Raw genomic sequence first — 20210 nt, 5'->3', positions numbered from 1 at the left:
ATTTCACAGTAATGCCATCAATGATAGTTTTTGGGTTTGGATTTTTTATGTGGTGTGTGTGTGTGTGTGTGTGTGTGTGTGTGTGTGTGTGTGTGTGTGTGTAACTTCATGAAACCACAGTTACAATTTTATAGTAATGCTATTTTACAGATTTTTTAGACTGATTTATTTGGGAACTGTTTTGACTTACTGGTCTTTAGCTTATATATTATGATTTCTGGTTTTGTATTTTTATGTGGTACGTGTGTGTGTGTGTTTCTGTGCTTTTTCTTCCATTTTTCTATTCATTGGTTTTCTGCTTCTTTTTCTAAAGAGACAAAAAAGACATGGAGTTGGTGAGTGGGGAGATAAAGAGACTCTGAGAGAAGTTGGAGGAAGGGAAACCATGATCAAAGTATATTTTCAGTAGTAATGCCAACAGCCAATAGAACTTTAAAAAATCCATTTCACTCTTCCTTTAAAAGCCAATATACAACTATATAAAATTCCCCATATCATTTTGAGGTTAACATTTAAACAAGTAAGCTATTATATGGTAAGATCATCTGCCTCACACCTTCATAAGACTCATACTAGGAAGGCATGCACACCTTCATACAACACACAGTAGGATGGCATGCACACCTTTATATGACACACATTTGGATGGCACACACACCTTCATATGACACACAGTTGGATGCACACACACCACCCATAGTGCCTTGGAGGTCTGCTCAGTGGGGCAGGATCTTGCCTCTAAGAAACAGACCCCAATATAAGAATTAAGAGTTTAGAAAGGTCAGACAAGGCAAAGGAAGTGACATGAATAGCCAGGATGATATAGGACAGTAGAGCACTTTCAGGGAACAACAGAGAATTTAGCTTAGCTAAAACTAAATTTAAGAGGAGAAAAGGTAAAGTTAACACTAAAAAAAAATCAGTCATTTTAAGCCATATGCTAAGTATTCTCATGTTTATAAATTCCTCTTGGTATCAAAGGTTTTCAATGGGTTTGTCTTTTGTTTGATTTTTCTTTTGACAGTAATCAAAAGCTACTCATTTCTTTGGGGGGTACTTTTACTAAAATTCAGATAATGGAAGCACAAGCAAGAAGTGGTATAAATAAGCTTAAGTGCACAGAATAAATGTCAAGAGGACCTTTCCTTCTTGTGAGCTACGGATTCTCACACACAATAGTTACTGTAGTATGTAGTTTCTACTACCCCCCCCCTTTAAGCTCCGGGGGATTGTGCTACTAGCCCCTTGCCCTGGTTCCCTTGGGTCTGTGGATGAAACACACACACACACACACACACACACACACACACACACACACACACACACACACTTCTTTTTAATATGCTTTTTAGCTCAATGACGGCACATTTAAGACTCCTGCAGCTAACATGCTCTTACCTTCATTCTCAGCTCACCACCTCTGAATCTTCTCTCAGCTTAGTTGCTCAATTATTTTTACTCCCAGCTCAACACCTCTAACCATGCCCTCAACTTAGTTACCTAGTTACCTTTAGTCATAGCTCAATACCTCTAACTCTGTCCTCAACCTAGTTGCCTGGTTGCCTTCTCCTTGCTCAGCACTCTAAACCTGTCCTCAGCTTAGTTGTGTTTCTAATCTCCCAGCTACTACTCCAGGCCCAGTTGGGGAAGTGTACAATGGCCACTCCACCTGAGACCTCACATGACTGGTGGAGTTTTCTCCCTCTGAAGCATGGTGAATCTTCTTTTTCCTTTCTGTATCTTCTAGCCTTCTGGGTGTAAACCTGGAAGTCCCATCTCTTTCTACCCAGTCATTAGTCACTAGCATCTTTATTGATTGATCAAGAACCAATTGGAGAACAGGACCTTCAGGGTTTCCATGCATTTTTCTGATCAAAGCATCAGAACCACTACAAGTTAAGAAAATATGGAGTCTTTAGAAATACTTTCTCACTTCATAGCCCATCCTGCCCTCTAAACTTCCTGTCTTAGCCTCCCTCTGCCCAGCTGGGATTGTGTGCATGCATCACCACACATATCTTTAAAAGTGATTTTTTTATTTAGTATCAGTGCACTACCTTGTTTAGTGTGTGCCACAATCTACATAATAGCCATATTTTTGTCCCTACTTTCTTTATACCTGAAGCATTTGAGAAAGAAGAAATATATACTTGTCCTATATTTGTGATTTGCTGGGAAACAGAAACCCAAATGTGCACATGATTATATTAATGTGAAAGTCAATTATTTATACTCTAATGTGGTTTTGCAGGACATTATATACTTGTGATTGAATACTCACTATTCTAAAGTAATTTAAAATTTTAAATCATCCCAATTGGTGCCTAGGGAAAGTTATTGACTTCCTTACATTTTAGTAGTCATTCTAAATATTCTGGAATCTACACAAAAATAGTTTCTAAGCATCTTGTCTATAGGTTCATATACAAGCTACATCTCAGTCTATCCTCAGATTAAGTTAAAAGACAAGTGGGGACGTTTAGAAATCTCTATATGAGACAAAACATTCAAGTGTTACTCAAACACATGTTGTCATAAATGTTAACATTTCCTGGCCTTAATTCCTTCTCTTAGAAGTGAACAGTTTGGACTAACAATTCCAGAGGACTCTCTGCAGGTCCCATGTTCTCTTAGAAATAGAGAACATTTAGTTCTATATATATATACATGCTATATGCTCGGTTTGAGGTGAGAGAACACTCCAAGTGCGATTATCTTATAACTGCCAACTTCAAAATGGAATTTAAGAACTGCAGTGTTTGTGTTTATTTTTTAAGAACTCTCATGGCCTGAATATTCCTAGAATCTTAAGGATTTGTAACTGGTGTAATGGACCCAGTTTATAAACAGAACCCTTTTATTTAAAAACAAGTTACCAGGGTGTTTAATTTTTATGTAACTAGAAATAAAATGGTTAAGACTAACTGTTGATGTTATACTGAGTATGTTTGTTATGGGAGGAGGCAGGAGGCTACATGGACCATAAGTTCAGACTGGGACTTTCACATTATAGAGCTTTGCACAGATGAATTCTGTCTGAAATCTTAATTTTCACATCTAAAATAGTATATGCTATACCTAGAACATTGTCTAGGCTAAAGGCCAACAAATGCCTTCAGCATGCTGATTATAATAACATTTTAAACATTCATATTTAGTTATTGTATGTTTATGATGCATGCATGCATACATATGTGGGCACATGTCATGCTGCAGTATACATGCTGAGTTGAGAAGATAATGTTAAGGGCTTTTTTTTTTCATTGTTTTCTGTTTTTATTTTTTCTGACTTGCTTACAGGTATTCTTTTTTACTTTTTTTTTTTACTTTTTTTTATTAACTTGAGTATTTCTAATATACATTTCGAGTGTTATTCCCTTTCCCGGTTTCCGGGCAAACATCCCCCTCCCCCCTCCCCTTTCTTATGGGTGTTCCCCTCCCCCCATTGCCACCCTCCCCCCAACAGTCTTACCTATCCTCTTTTACAACATGGGTCCTGGGAACAGTGAAGACCTAAGTGTCTTCAGATGTAGTGGTAAAAGTCTTTGCCTGCCAAGCATTCATAGTAACCCAAGATATTTTTCAACTAAATAATTTACATAATTTGTTAATGAAATAAATCAATTTGAAGACAAATGCTGAGTGCTCATGGGATTTTGTTATTTGTTTTCAGAGCTGTGCCTCCAGTGTTCTTGAAGTACTCAGTTCAGATTAGGTGCCGAATAGATACAGCCTGAAAGAACAGGTTAAGAGCTAAGGAAATTGAAGTTTCTATTATTTTCATTTTGTTCCCAAAACATTGTCCTATGTTTAATCATTCCCAAGTTCAAGAGCATTTAGCAATGTGCTATCAGTCTTGTAGCATGAACAGAAAATAACATCTTACTTCTATTACATCTTTTTTATTATGTTAAACAGAAATATCTCAACATTTTAGATAATTTCTTACAGATACAAATGTCAAATCACATTATTTTTAGAATAGAAATATCAGACCTCTATTTATTTGGACATTTCATGGGTCTTGGCAGTTCCCTTTGTTTAGTAGCAGCTGTATTGATCCAGCTGCTGCAGTTGCTACTAGGGCAGCTGCTGGGTACCATTGCCAAGTGCCTCAGATGGTTTTAAACTGATTTCAGAATGAAATCCATGGATTCCATAAATACTTCCAAGCCTCCCTTCAACATTGTCCAGTTGCAGGGTGTGACATAGAACTATGGATTCCAAATTCAACAATCTGTTCCTTCTAGACACAAATCAATGTGCATCTTAAAAAGCTTAAATTGGAAAAATACCTCCTGCTTAGCATTGGATTTATTAGCAGTTCTTGGAAACACAGTTGTGTGACTCAAGTGTTTCCAAGTGTGTCTACCGCCTTTATCTTACTTTACTTAACATGTACTTTCTCCTCTTTATTCTTTCCCCTCACAGACACTCTTTGCAAATCAATGTTGATTTCCCAGAGTGGCAAGGATACTACTTCTGTTAATAAAATTAAATCATCCCTCCCATAAATGACAACAGTGTGAACGTAAGTGCCAGCCTCCAGCTTCACGCTGATTCAAACATAATATTACACTTAAATGTTTACTGTATGCCCAACCTTGAAAAGATGAAGATACATCCTATAACATAATGCCAAAACCTAATAATCGTTGTTGCCTTGAGATTGTATTGACTAAGAAAAATAAACAAGTTTTTGTTTGGCTGTTCTTCAGAAAGATTTTAATGCTTAGTTTAAAATTATGAAGAAGTGTTTAGAAATTACGAATAAAAATCAACCATTTACTTTTTCTAGAAGAAAAAAAAATGGAAAGAACATTTAGGACTATTCTGACCATGGAATGTTACCCAGAACTAGAGTAGAAGAAGATGCCTTCCAAATATCAGGCAAAAATCTGTTAGACTCACTGTGTACACAGTGGCTACAGTGTTCCTGGACAGTTGAAGGGGCTTATGTGCTTCAGTGCCACTGTAGAGGGGGAATAGAAGAAATCAATCACCCCCATCCCCCCCAGAGACTGCCTAGGCAGGCCGCAGATAAAAAAAGAGCAAGCCAAGAGGAGAGCATACTGCTGATAACAGGATGGGAGCTCTTAAAGTTTAGATGGGTTTTATTGGAAAAGAAATGCTACTTTATTTGTTGCTCCCAAATAAATGAAGTAAATGTCAAAGTTCATAAACGGTGGCACAAAGTCTTGTTTGTGGTCCTCATAAAAGATGCAAACATCAAGATAGTTTCCAAAGAGAAAATACCTACCATTCTTCATCTGTGGAATTTGAGGATTGCATATTAGTCATATCTAAGTGAGAAACTTACATGAGCATGCCCACTGCACTTTTATAGAAAGCTAGTGTCTATCAGTGCCATTAAGTCCTCCCCCCCATACCTTAATCAAAATCACAATGATTCCAAGGTTGCAAAGACTTTGGAGTCAACACGTCATTAGGAACTACTGTACATTGTGCTGTATATTGTCTGTATCCCATCCGCAATTTGTCTGTGTGGTGAAGAAAGCCAATACCTTTCTGTATTGTATACTTTCTGTATTGATACTGTAGCACAACACTGCCATGTCCAGTCTTTTTCAGTGAATCTTTGATTCCTCTAATCATGGGGTTTCACTGGACCCTGTGTGAGGACAGTTAAAATTCCCCATTCTCAAAAGCAACTACGTGCCTAACCCATACTTGCTTAATGGACTTTATCATTGCTTTAATTTCCTTGCCCCTCATGGATGCAAACACTGCCTTGCGTTCACCTTCCTCAACCATGTAAGATGATAATCTGGTTTTGATGCAATTGAATATTGAATGTAAACTCTATTTTATGTTTATTTCCTAGTTCAATCTCTGACAACAGTTTTAGGGCACGCCGTAGGTATCAGCTCTCTCATGCATATCTGAGGAGACTCATCACTTTCACCCCTGTTCCAGAGTTTGCACTGTAACATTAGAATGTATGTTGGCATCTGTGGCAGATCAGCATCTTTCAAACATAACACAAACTGAAGACAGCCTGTGGTGTGCATTTTTTATAACACAGGTGTTAATTTCTCCTCCAGGAAATATAAGAATGGTAAATCAACAGATATTAACTCTCGTGAGTTATGTTCTAGTGCTCATCTTAAATAGTCTATTTAGAATGTCACTTGGATGGCAAAATATTTGATAGTCTGCTCAATAACTTTTGGTTGGTGTCGGCGGTTTAGAATCAACCCTGGCACCGGAGCATTGGTCTACATCGGTAACTACATGAGTGTGATGTATCAGTAAATATACATTCGTCAGCAGACTGACTGGGAAGAAAGAAAACAGATACTAGGATAAATGCACTGGAACGCTACAAAGTCAACTGTGGACATTGCTTGCTTGTTTATTTGTTCATTTGTTTAAGTAATACCACTAATCAGGTATAAGAGTATATTTAAATTATTTACAAGAGCTAGCATTTAAAAATACATGAAACAGCCTGGTAGCTCAGGTCTGTAATCTATTGGGAGATCTATGGGGGGCTAAATTAGGAAGTTTACAAGTCTAAAACCTGATAAGACTGAAGAACATACGTATGTCTGTGTGTGTGTGTGTGTGTGTGTGTGTGCGCTTGACATATATAAACATGTTTTATATATAAATATACATATATAAATTTGAATATATTTATATTTATATAAGCTTATATATATTATATATATTAACAATATATATATATATTATATATATAATGAAGTTACACTATCACAATGGACAATGCCTCCCTAAACAACATAGCGTATGTATCAAATCAAAAGCCCGTGCCAGGTATGGATTCTGAGTTGTTGGTCAGTGGGTTCCCTTATACACCCCCAACATTATTTCAATTGCAATTGCTCCTGGTTACCCTCTAGAACTTGATAATAAGATGCTGTTTCTGAAAATACTGCATATAACAAGACATGGAAAAATCATGCTAGTACCAACCTAAAAGCTTCATCTTTACTCCATGGCTTTCATAGAACTAAAAGAATCTATACATACTACTAGGGTAGCAAAATAACACATAGTCTTACCTAGCTGGGAACTCTGAGAGTTACAATAATGACTGACTTAGCAAGATGAGTTAACTCTTACATTTAACAGTATGAATATTTTGGGAATAGCCAACCATTTGTTTTTTGGTTGGGTTAAAACCCCTTCCACAGAACCCATGATTGCATCACAATGGGTAACAAACTCATGGCCAACTAGGGCATGGGCCTTAGAGGAGAGCCTAATACTATTATTCGGTTAAATGGGCATAGTAATAAACTGTCCTGAAGTTTATTTTTACACCCATAGATAAATGCATCTCTCCATCTTCATCCAAAAAGTGCTTTTTATAGTAGATGGGATTAATGCACTGAACCATAACTAGTCGATATGCAAGAAATAAGATAATATAGAATGCTTGGTTTAAATGAGACATCTATTAAAACAAGCAAGCAAACAAAATACCACCACCAACAGCAACAACAAAAATCCCTACCTCAAGACTCAGGGATATTTATGGAAGGTGATTGAAAAAATTGTAAGAGCCACTGGTAGTAAATGTGTGCATGGAAAAGATTTTTGTCAAACATGACAGAGCTGTCAAACATATAAACTCCAGTGGTTGTGGTTGTGACCGTATGCACATGCCCTGCACAATATCAAACCAATTAAAACCATAGCATGAAGACAGGAGGTGGGCACAAAGTCCTTCCCTAGTGGAGGAGCTGTTGGTAATTGCTGGATTCTGGGGCAGAGGTATACCGTAAGTTTCCATGGGGTGTGATCCCTGAAAGGGACTCCACCCTCTGGTAGATATGCATATACTCACTACAGAGAGTCAGTACTAAGCAGACTCAACTGGCTTCTTAAATTATTATTATTACCTTTAATTTTTACAGTCCAATTGTTACCCCATCCCAGTCTACCCTCCCACATTTCCCTCATCCTATTCTTCCACCCCATCTCCAAAGATGTCCCCACCATACCTCCAACCCCTTGCCAGGCCTCTCCTCACCCTGGGTCTTCAAGTCTCTCCAGGGTTAGGCACTTCTTCTCCCACTGAGGCCAGTGAGGCATATGTATTGTATATGTATTGGTGGGGGGCTCAGACCAGCTGCCGTATGCTGCCTGGTTGGTGACTAAGTGTCTGCGAGATCTCAAGGGTCCAAGTTAGTTGAAATTGCTGGTCACTTTCCTCCTCAGCTTCTTCCAGTCTTTCCCTAATTCAGCTGCAGGAGTCCCCTGCTTCAGTGCGATGGTTGGGTGTAAGTATCTGCTTCTGTCTCAGTGAGATGCTTGTTGGGCCTCTCTGAGGGCAGCCATGCTAGGCCCCTGTAATGTAAGCACACCATAGCATCAGTAATAGTGTCAGGCCCTGGAGCCTCTCCTTGAGATGAATGCCAGCTAAGTTGGGCCAGTCACTAGACTGCCTTTGCCTCAGTATCTTCTGCATTTTTGTCCCTACAGTTCTTTCAGACAGGACTAATTCTGGGTCAGGGTTTTTGTCTGGGAGGGCAACTCCTTTCTACTGGAGGTAGACTCTACAAGTTCCCTCTCCCCACTGTTAGCATTTCATCTAAGGTTCCTCCCTTTGAGTCTTGAGATTCTTACATTCTGGTACTTTCTCGAGGGTCCCCCCCACCTCCCACTCGTGAGGTTGCGTATTTCAATTCATTCTGCTGTTCCTCAGGGCCTCTCTCCTGCTCCCGCCATCCAATACCTAGTCATGTTCTCCTTTTCCCCGTCCTCTCTCCCCTCCCACCCAGGTCCCTTCCACCCTCTACCTCCAGTGATAGTTTTCTTCCTTCTCCCAAGTGGGATCGAAGCATTCTCCCTTGGGCCCTTCTGCTTGTTAACTTTCTTGAGTTCTGTAGATTGTATCCTGGGTATTCTGTACATTTTTGGACTAATACCCACTTATTAGTAAGTACATATTGTGCATGTCTTTTTGGGTCTGATTTAACTCTCTCAGAATGATATTTTCTAGCTCCATCCATTTGCCTCCAAACTCATGATGTCCTCATTCTTAATAGCTCTTTAGTATTTCATTTTGTAAATGAACCATTTTCTGTATCCATTTTTCCAGCATGAGACATCTGCCTTGTTTTTAGCTTCTGGCTGTCACAAATAAAGTCACTATGAACATAGTGGAGCACAGGCCCCTGTGGTATGGTCAGACATTTGGGTATTGGCCCAAGAATTATATAGCTCAGTCTTTATGTAGATCTATTTCTAATTTTCTGAGGAGCCTCCAGATTGATTTCTAAAGTGGTTCTACCAGTTTACAATCCCACTAGCAATAAAAAGAGTTCCTCTTTCTCTACATCCTTGCCAACATGTTCTGTCACCTGAGGTTTTGATCTTAGCCATTCTGACTAGTGTAAGGTGAAATCTCAGGGTTGTTTTGATTTGCATTTTGCTGATGACTAAGGACTTAAGTGATTCTTAAGTGCTTCTTTAATTGCTTCTCAGCCATTTGAGATTCCTTTGTTGTGAATTCTCCGTTTAGCTCTATACCCCTTTTCTGATTTTTTTTTGAGGTTAGCTTCTTGAGTTCTTTATATATTTTGGATATTAGTCCTCTATCACATGTGTATTTTTAAAATACAGAAAACACATGAACTTGAAAGGGAAAGTTGTAGGGATGCAGATAGAGGAAAAATTGGGTGGGGAGGAATAGAAATGAATTCATTTTATCAAAACACATTTATATAAATTTATATATATAAATGAATGCATTTTATCAAAACACATTTATATAAATTATATAAACTTGAAAAAATATACAACCAATGAGATTTTTATTACTGCCGTCTTTCATGACAATAGCTATGTTTTAATTATAAGAGCTACTGCATTTTACTTAGCCTAGAATTACATTAGAATATATAATATGTATTTTATATGTTTATGAAAATTCTGCTTCAGTTACTCTCATAGAATTTTGACTAAAGACCTTGAAAATTTCTTGATTTAAGAAGAAAAATAAAAATCAAAAATAAAGTTATTGATTAAATTGCAAGTAACATTAAATTCATGTTAGTTAAATTAAAGACTGGCCATACAATTTAGTTGTATGGAGTGCTTACATCAATGCATGAGGCCTTTAGTACCATAAAGAAGTACATGAACACATAATTTCTTTTAAACTACATTCTTTTCCTGCTCATAAAATATATTTCTTTAAGGAGAGGTAATATATCTCTTTGGCATTTAAACTAATTATTGGACTTGCTAGAATTATTGAGAATAATAGTTTAAATATTTAACTGTAAGTTGTGTAGACTTGAAGAAATTTTTAAAACTTAACAATTGTTAGTTTTAGACACCAGACAAGAAGTTAGCTATTGTCTTCATGGACAAATCCTCAATATTAGCATTCTAATGGGCAATGGCATTAACAGTTAGTCTTTATGACACTGAAATAGTGTTTAATTATATTTAAGTTTAGCCATCTTTGTTTATTACAGTATAAAATAATTTCCAGCATTTCTTATTCTTTTAATCTAATGGCCTAGAAGTTATTACAACTGTTCTTGTGAGTGTGTATTAAACAAATAACAATTGCTAGCTGACATAAACCAGATATCATTAATGCAGCAAGTGGTTTGGCGGATTAAATAATTTCCAGTTGCTCAATCTATAATCTTTGCTAAAATAGATGACTATTTATGTAATACAGAGGCGTATAATATAAAACAGGTGGCCTTCAGCCATGTGAGGGCATCATGGTAATTAAGTTCATAGATACTATGGCTTTATAACAGGCCACTCCTGACTTTTGCAGCAGCATCAAATCTATTCTGCAAGGTACTACTAGAAGATACTGTCTTGCTACTATCATGTCTTTGCTCTTGCCTAACTACTTTCCACACAGTTAAAAAATGATTGCAAATTACAAAAAATTGCAATATCAGTTATATCAGATAGTGTAATATCTATAAAATAACTACAGCATAATCTTTGATTGAGTGCTGACGTTAGCCAGCTAAAAAAAAAACCAGTGCTCCTACTATTTTCTCAGAGAACCTATGGGTAGTCATCCTATCTGTTGGTGAGATTAAGTATTTGCAATCTCAAAATGAGCTCTTTGCCATGACTTTCTGTCATGCCTACCCCACTGTGAGTTAAGCAATATAGGTAAGTGAGTGACGTGTATAATAAAACTGGCAGATCCCTGGTGTGCTCAGTTTCCGATTATGCACAGTTGCTGTATTCTTCAGTGGGTAACTCATCCATTTCCAGACTGCTATGTCTTCCCTGTGATTATGGAAACTTCAACACCTTCCTCCCTGTACATCTCTGTCCTAACCCATTTTTAAGTCTTTAGGAATATGGTTCACAAAGGTTCTGAACAATTACCTTCAATCAGTGGGGAGCACCTACCATTTTCTTCCTTTCAGACTCCCTTTGGCTGAGTGTTAGAGAATGTCTGGACCAGCCTTTGTAAAGCCTACATTTCTTCTGCCCTCCATGGAAATTAGACACATACCTTCTTTTCAATCATATAGCTTCTGGGGACATTACCCAAGAATGACAGATCTAAATGTGGGAGAAGTATGTGGACAAAACTGATTTAGCGAGGAGTAGAGGAAGACTTGAGGGAATGAATAAAGAATCCTTAAGTCTTAGGACTTAATATCAGAGTCCCGGTACCTGAGAATAGGAAATCCACCTTAGCATGAGCCTGCCAGAGTTCATTAAACACCACATTTGTTCCTTGACTTGAGTCTGGCTATATTAAAATTCACATGTCAATAATATATTTTTTTATTTTTCTAAATAAACTATATATATATAGTTACAATTATAGTTATAATGATCATGAGAATATAACAAATTAATAATTAATCTCTTTGGATGGTACCGGACACTGGAATTACTGAGAAACATTTAGAAAAGTGATGCTGATATTAGAACCAGGTACTGCATCATCTTTAGAAGAGACAAACTCAAGGGAAGTACTATTGTGCAACCCATCTCATACTCAGCTCCTTAAAAAGAATGAAAATGCAAACCCGACATGCAGGAGTCAGCCTTTCCTCCAAGCGTGTGGACTAATGAAGACCTGGAACTCAAGACAAGGGGGAAGCTGCCAAGGGAAACATGACAGAGACAAGATTCTTGCTACCACCATCTGCTTACTGTCTGGGAATTTTCATAGGAGCCAATGTAAAAATAAACAGTGAGGTGCTATCTGTTTAGACAGGGGACTGTGATGAGAGGAGCAATACCAGTTCCTTGAGTAATGAGACACTTCGGGGAATGTAACTCAAGCCAGAAGAAGTAGAACAGAGAACTAAATGTCCATGTATCATAAGGGCAAGCTATTCTGTGTCCCGCTGTGGAATAATTGTGCACTATGGGAGACACCACACACACACATGTGCACACACACACACACACTCAGGTTTAGGTTTCTGCTTCACAGGTTTGTTACTTGAACTTTGCAAATAGTCTTAGACAGGACAGTGTTGAAAGGAGCAGCTGAATGTGTTGCCCAAGATGCACAATGAAAGCTTAAGACAAATGAACTGTGATGATTTCAACATTAATCTTTATTGCCAAGGGCATATCTGGCCCTTGGCCACTCTAGAGTTTCTGCTCATTTTCTGGTCACTGTAAGCTTGTATTTTAGAGCTAATAGTCTTCATGTCTCACTATCCTGTTTTTATTTTTAAAATATATACTAGGTTAACTGAATTTCCATTTGGAGGAGATTTTTACAATTGAACTTTTAGTAGTAATTTTTATTTAGTAAATTTTATTTATTATTAAATAAAACAAGTCGGACTTACTACCATCAGCACAAAAGGTGAATGGCAACAAAGTATTGGCATCAGAGCTTTACAAGAAATTGTCCTGTGATGAGTCTTCTGAATCAGGGAGTGTAGCATAGACCACATAGTGAACAAAAGCTCAGTGCAGTTAGTGATGGGCGAGGTGGCATTTTGCCTTCATTGCATCACATGTTCCATGGACGAGTCAACTTACAGTCATGTGAGAGTACGTAGCAGTGAGTGTAGAACAGAAGAATTGTTATTTCGTGCTTCTGTCGTGGGAAGCTGGTGCTGATGTTCTAGCATACTCCAGCCCAGCGCATTTACTGTTGCTCAGGAGACAACAGTGCGTGCACCCCATTACCGTCTCGACTTCTAGCTTCAACGCAGAGGAGTCTTTATTGGTGTAGTACAGAAGGAATTCATTAAATGAAATCCACGTGCTTTGAATGCAACACTTCAGGCAGTGTTTACACTGTGCTTCTACTTTTCCTTGGTTTCATCTCAGAGATTCAGAACTCTGTAAGTTAAGAAGTAGCCCCACCCCCACCGTGGCCACGATTCTCATACAGAAGTTTGAAGGTTAGCACAGGCACAAGCTGAACTTTCCTTAATCCTTCCTCCTCTCCCCTCACTGAGCTAGTCTCTCTTTGTATACACACCCACTCGCGCATATTTTTGGAGGCAGAGGAGTATGCTTGCTTTTGTGCAAATTAAGTTGCAAAAGAAAATAAATGTTGACGTGAAACTGAAATACACTCACCAGACTGGGAAGAGCTTCTGGAGAAAGCTTCCTCTGGATGCCATTCTGGGATTCACAGCTCCCTTCCTCCCAGGGACCCTTCGCTTAAACCTGAACCATCCCAAACCAGCAAACTCTAGAAGAAAATGAGCAGGATTTGAAGGCGAAATTAGAGGCTCAGACTCCATAGTGATTAAAATATTGGCTGCTTGTGCTGCAGGGAGACAGAAAACAGCAAGCTGGTCCCTAGTTTATTTGCTCTCCATTTAGTTTTCTTTATATATATATGGAGATCCCTTGGATCTTAGGGACCTCCTGGACACAGAATATAATCTAAAAATACACTTGTTTAAATTTTTTAAAAGCCACACATGTTTAAAAATCTTCCTAGGAGGTGATCTGTTAGATGAGGCTGTGATAATTTGGCTTCCAGCAGTAACAACTTATGCCAAAAATGAATCATGAAGTCTAGACAAATGCCACTGTTTTCTTCCAGAGGCGGCCAGCAGATGCTTTGTGTTTCTTGCACTCTCTAACTGGCTAGATTAATTTTGTACCATGCTTTTGCTCGGCAAGGCCTTGGAACCCAAAAGTAATTTAAAATATGACTTTTGGCCATTTGGATTTCCTAAGATCACTTGCTTATAACGTTCTTCAATATTAACAAAAAGTAAACTGCCTTGTGAAAAGTCTGTCTGATCATCCATGATGTACCTCACATCTCTGATTAGGCTGGGATACCACAGGCAGTGTAATAAAGACCCCAGAGATGCTCTGCAATTGTCACAATTCCTGAATGCATCAGGTATAAGAAGGACAAGGCGAAGCAAGTGCTAGCCTAGGGGAGCAGAGATCTCAAGTTTGTCCATGGGCTGTCAATCAAGTATATAATTACGATTCTGGTAACCTCATTTTCCATGTCTGTGATATTCATATTGTAGTGCAACTGTGAAACCGTGAGACTTTTCCAATCCAGAACACTCTTCAAAATGCTTGTTATATGTGGACAAACTCCTTTGCTAATTTTCCAAACGAAATAGTAAGAGAATTGTACAAATCAGCACCTTTATCTTTCTGAGGGAACCAATGCACAGAAGGTCAGTGGAGCCTGTCCTTGGAAGACAGTTTAAATTGACAGTCTGGGCAGCCCAAATGCAAGTGTTAGCTGCAATAATTGTGGGAAACATGATTGAGCTTTCTACTCATTACAAGCAATTCTCCTAAGCTTCATAGACAGACTTTCCTTAATTGAGGCACAGGCATTAGCAATGAATTTTTATGAGTTCATCCATTCTAGAACATTTCATCATAGTGCAGTCAGATTATTATATTAAAAATGTATATCACAACTGAAGCAGTTTTGTAAAACATGCATTAACACACTCTTGTACCTATTTATTTGTACCTTGGAGATGTCGGCACGAAAGCAAACTGCTTACGGCTCGAAAAATCATAACTACCCTCGGCTAATGGTTGAGATGCTGCAACTCAGAGACAGACCTCTCTTTGACCACATGCAAGTAATTATTGGTCATAAAGAAATGGAAAGGTAACTTAAAGTTCAATTAAGATGTGGCATACATAGATGCCAATTTTTTAACAACTGAAAATAAAAACTAAGCTCAAGTCTACCAGAGAGCATGTGATGCCCTCTGTGACTTAGTCTTTGACTTAAACTGTGAGATACTCGTCCCTGTTAGCATTTCTATTTGCTGTTGTAACAAACAATAGATACCAAGAATTCTAGAAAAAGAAATCATCCAGAATGTTTTAATGATAGGAGGTGAGCCCCAGGGGCAGCTGTCTACAGTAGGGTCACATCAAGTCTCCTTATGATCTCACAGAATTTTGGTGATGATTCTGAATTACCCACTTATGATGTCTTGAAAATTACCAATGAAATACTCCTGTTTTCTTGTAGTTACAACCTATCTTATTGTAGTCAGCTTTTCCTTTGAGTTTACCACATGAAAACATCCTCAAGGCAGCCTCACTAAGAGCCAACATTGCTTATGTCTCAAAAACCTATAAACAAGAAAAGCACAATCATGGTCCTCACCAAGCCATGGATATGACCATGGGACTGACCCCTGAGGCAGAGTTCAGCTAGTCATTTTAAGTATAGTTTGTAAGATTTTTGTTCTCTTTATAGATTTAAAAGTAGTGTTAGATAATGTGCAATTTAAAAATAATTTATACACACACACACACACACACACACACACACACACACACACACAAGTGCAGGCTGTTGCTAGGAGCCTGTGAAGCATACAAATTCAGAAACAAGGCATTCACACCCTCAATGAATCAGAATTTCAGTATTCCACATGACTAATGTGATGACTAAGCAGACACTTCACAGAAGAGTTTGAGAATTGGGCTTTAGAGAAAATGCTGTCATTAGACTCCAAATACCAACATAACTATCATTTGGACGAAGGGAGTCAATGTGGAATACTAATTAAAATATTTTAAGTCAGTAAGTGCTTCTACTCTTCTTAATCTCTTTCTCCCTTCACATCCACCCCATGCAACACACATTCGCGTTTGTGAGCGCGCGCGTGCGTACACACACACACACACACACACACACACACACACACACACTTCTTCTGTCTTTATAAGGGCATGAATTTGTAGAAATACCAGAGCAACGAGATAAAAATATTTCTTATATTGTTCACTATTTGATTTATATGGATAAACACTTAACACAAGTTCTAAAAACCAGATGAGAACTGAGGTGCAAAGAAGTTAACCAAGGTTTCATCTGGTGATTGAATATAAGAAATTTTGTCTGGAATATGTGACGTTATACATATTCTGTTCTCCTCAGGCAGAAATTTACATGTGTTTGTTCAGTTATACAGGGGAGATACCCTTGAATGTTTTGGAAAATGAGTGCTTTCTCATGTTTATCACATGGTGGACATACCACGTTTTAAAATGTATCATCTCCTCAGTAGGAATCTCCAAGTTCCCTTCTATAATATAGACTTTAAGAAATATATTCTATAAAGGGCATATTAAAAGGGCCATCTTGGATGTTCCCCAGTACTCATGTAAAACCAAACTCAGAGTGCCAGTCTGTCCTTTCCAGTACTTGATGATGGAGACAGGTAGATCCCAGGGACTTGCTTACCAGGCAGCCTAACCTATTGGCAGGCTCCAGGTTCTGTGAGAGACCATGTCTCAAAAAAATAAAACAAAGTGGAGAGAGGAAAGTTGTAGGCTTAGAATTTTCAAAACCTACCTTAATAAGGGTTCTTGAATGCTTTAACCAGGAAAGATGAATAGAACCAAGGAGGATGTGGACCTGTTTAGAAAGAGTTCTTTGGGGCGATTCCAATCTTCGTTTTCAGGATATCAGCATTTCAGTTCACACGAATCAGCAGTGGTAACTTGATCCACTCCTAACCACCATTCAGGAATTATCAACAGCAGTTTGATCCACAGGAAATCGGAGGCTCTGCCAATTAGCCCAAGTCAGCACTGAAGCAACAAGAAGCCGCCGCCGGAATATCACAAAAAGTTCTTTGGTGCATTTCTCTCCTCCTCTCTATGAAGTCAGTGAAGAAGGCAAGGTGAACCAGCGCCACAGTGTCGCACACTGCCTGTTGGGTTGGGTTATGCGTACAACCTTTCCATAGATCACATGTCCTCTCGGGTAACTGCTCTAGCAAAACACCACATGCCCTTTTCCCAGACAGTTCCCAGAAAAACACCACATGACACAACTGAGTCTCCAAAGAAACCAGGAACTTCCACTTCAGAAAGTGATAAAGGAAATAATTGATGAGTTTGGGCTTCCATACTCGCATGGATTAGCAGCTGCATACATGCACACATACACACACATACACATACATACACACACACACTTGAACACGTACATACACAAATGCTCACACACACACACACACACACACAAGTTTAAGAGTTTTGTGGTTTATCTACAACACAAAGGACAGGGTAAAAGTTAAACAATTCAGTAAAACTACTTTTGGAAAATAGAAATCAAATAAGAGTCAAGCATGGCTTTTATTTCCTTTTGCTATTATTAGAAAAAAAGAGGAATTATAAATAAAGGGATGAAATAGGAATAGGAGATGAAAAAGCCATTTTTAAAATATTTAAAAATGTTTGAAGAATCAGGCTAGCCTGCTTATCTAGTGTTGAAAGCACCACCTTTAAAATATTGGGAAAATTTGATTTTTCATACAACTATTTCATATAATTGATTTCGTACATTTCAGTTACCTTTTTTTTTTTTTTTGGTCTTTTTGTTATTTTGTCTTTTTTTTTTTTTCGGAGCTGGGGACCGAACCCAGGGCCCTGCGCTTGCTAGGCAAGCGCTCTACCACTGAGCTAAATCCCCAACCCCGACTTCATACATTTCAAATCGAGCAAAATGAAGGTAAATAAATTACCAGGGGACATTTAATGAGTGAAATGTGAAGATGGAGAGGCCAGTGGGAACGATGACAAGTTAGAAAAGGTGGTGTGCCATACTGAGAGCTCTCCTTTGATGTACGTACACAGAAATTTTTATGAAGCAGGAATTATATTTTTAATAATACCTCTATATTTATGATTTTGTACATGTGATTATAGAAGCTGAGATTTTGAAATAACCTAATAATAGTTGTGCTATTGTTTCTAATTATGATTGATTTATAAACTCATAGCTAATAAATGCCTTAAAGTAAATGGAAACAGAAGATTACAGAGTATAAAATCAAGCAAATTGAATAGCTGTGTGTATGATATCTATTCTAGATTAAAATAGGGGCACATGTGATAGTAAGAAGTGACTATAGGTCTTCTATCTCTCAGCAAAACTGCTTGATAAATGCAGAGAATGCTACAGCAAGGTGCTTCCTCAACTCAGAAATTAACAAAAAAAAATGTGTGGTTGCCATGGGAATATTTAACTTACAGAAAAAAATAAATCAGGAAATGATGAATGTAATTAATTTTTCTTGAAATTCAACTGATGCAAGGTAAAAGCATATTTATAAGTGAGTGTCTAGTGATCCATGATATTAAAAAAAGGAATACCAAACTTGCAATATATGTAAATTAGGCAAATTTTGTTATTGATGTTGACAACAAATACAAAAGTGAGTTACTCACTGATGGATTTAATTTTCTCATATGATTTTCACAAATAAATAAATACACATATATTTGCGAAATAGAAGTCTGGCTTTCATAGCTTTTACTTTCAATAGACAAAGAGTGTATCAGGAGCCACAATAGCGCACTGTGCTCAGAAGTGAGTCCGTGGGTAAATGTCCTATAGTTCTCATTACCAGTCCATGACTTTAGGGTGGTCTGAGCAGCTTTAAATGTACAGCTGCTCTTCAAACCAAACAGGCACCCCATGTTTGATTTCAACTCAGAGAATAAATTCATAAAATGGTCACTTTTTCGTGAACAACCTGATTACTGGTACATACACAAAGAAGTAAACGTCGCTGTATCAATTTTTTATGGTATGACAAAGGACCTGAGAAATGACTACTAAAGAAAAGATTTTTTTATTTTCTTTTGGGTCATGAGATCTCACTCCATTATTGTTGGTGGAGGATGTCAGAGCAAAGAAGCTATTACTCATCCAAGGAAGAGAGAGAGGGAATGCCTGTGTCAGCTGCTTTACCACTTTCCCCCACTTTTATCCCAACATTGTGGGTTCAGAGCTAGTGTATATTACATAGCAATAACAATCTCTCTTTCACACACACACACACACACACACACACACACACACACACACACACACACACACACACAGCGAGAGAGAGAGACAGAGACAGAGAGACAGAGAGAGACAGAGACACACAGAGACGCACAGAGACAGAGAGACAGAGACAGAGAAACAGAAAATGACAGAGAGAGAACAAGGCAATGTTGTTTTACCAAAACATATGGGATCTTCTTACTTCCTAACATCATGGTTTTTTTCTAATGACCCGTTTTAGTAACTTATGTTTTGTTGTACTGAAGTACTTTTCTACATCTGCCCTACCTTTACCTCTGTAGATCAGCTTTAAATTTCAAGAAGTGCTCCCTCTTCTGGCTGGCACCCCTTAATACATTGCCAGCCACACCATGCCATTTTCTTCTCAGGGTCAAACACCCTAGCCCCTCAGTATCACACTCTGCTTTGTTTCTTGTTCTTCTGTTACCCTATTTGTCACTTTTATTTGGAACATTTTGACCACTTACCAATAAATGTAACTCACTCTGTCAGTTTCTGTCTGCTAATAAGGAATGTACACCACTTTTCATAAACCGTAATTAGATCCATCAGTTTGAAGATTCTTTTTACTTTGTATTTAGTAGTTTTATCACATATACATTTATTTTGCTACATATTAAAAATTCTCTCTAAATTAAAAATTTAGCCCTTAGGGAAGATAAAAAGTATAAGATAATTCCATTCTCAAACCTTTTCTTTAAGACCATTACCTCTTTTCTGTATACACCCTTGACTGCATTCTTTTTCCTTCATATTTTGTAGATTGTTCATTAAAATCTGAACTCATCAGAAGGAGAGCCCTAAGAATGACACTGGTTTCCTTGGATACAGATTTCTGTTTTCTTCATCATTATTATTTCTGATTATATTATCAGATTTTCAATTTTTCACCCCGCCTCCTTTTTATTTTATT

The 20210-nt window shown here is 37.8% G+C and overlaps 1 protein-coding gene and 1 long non-coding RNA gene across 2 annotated transcripts in view; one reads left to right on the top strand and one right to left on the bottom strand.

Moving 5' to 3' along the window:
- Tmeff2 (transmembrane protein with EGF-like and two follistatin-like domains 2) overlaps positions 1 to 20210 on the top strand; it is a 287500-nt gene that overhangs the window by 39555 nt on the left and 227735 nt on the right. The window lies entirely within an intron of this gene.
- Positions 56 to 13832, bottom strand: LOC134480575 (uncharacterized). Its single transcript, XR_010054976.1, has 2 exons — positions 13552 to 13832; positions 56 to 8340 (listed from the first exon to the last, which is right to left on the bottom strand). It is a non-coding gene; the product is annotated as an uncharacterized LOC134480575 (long non-coding RNA).

The sequence above is a fragment of the Rattus norvegicus genome, chromosome 9, assembly GCF_036323735.1.
Source record: "Rattus norvegicus strain BN/NHsdMcwi chromosome 9, GRCr8, whole genome shotgun sequence".
Taxonomy (NCBI): domain Eukaryota; kingdom Metazoa; phylum Chordata; class Mammalia; order Rodentia; family Muridae; genus Rattus; species Rattus norvegicus.
Note: the sequence above shows the minus strand (reverse complement) of the source record. Positions and strands in the feature narration are given on the sequence as shown.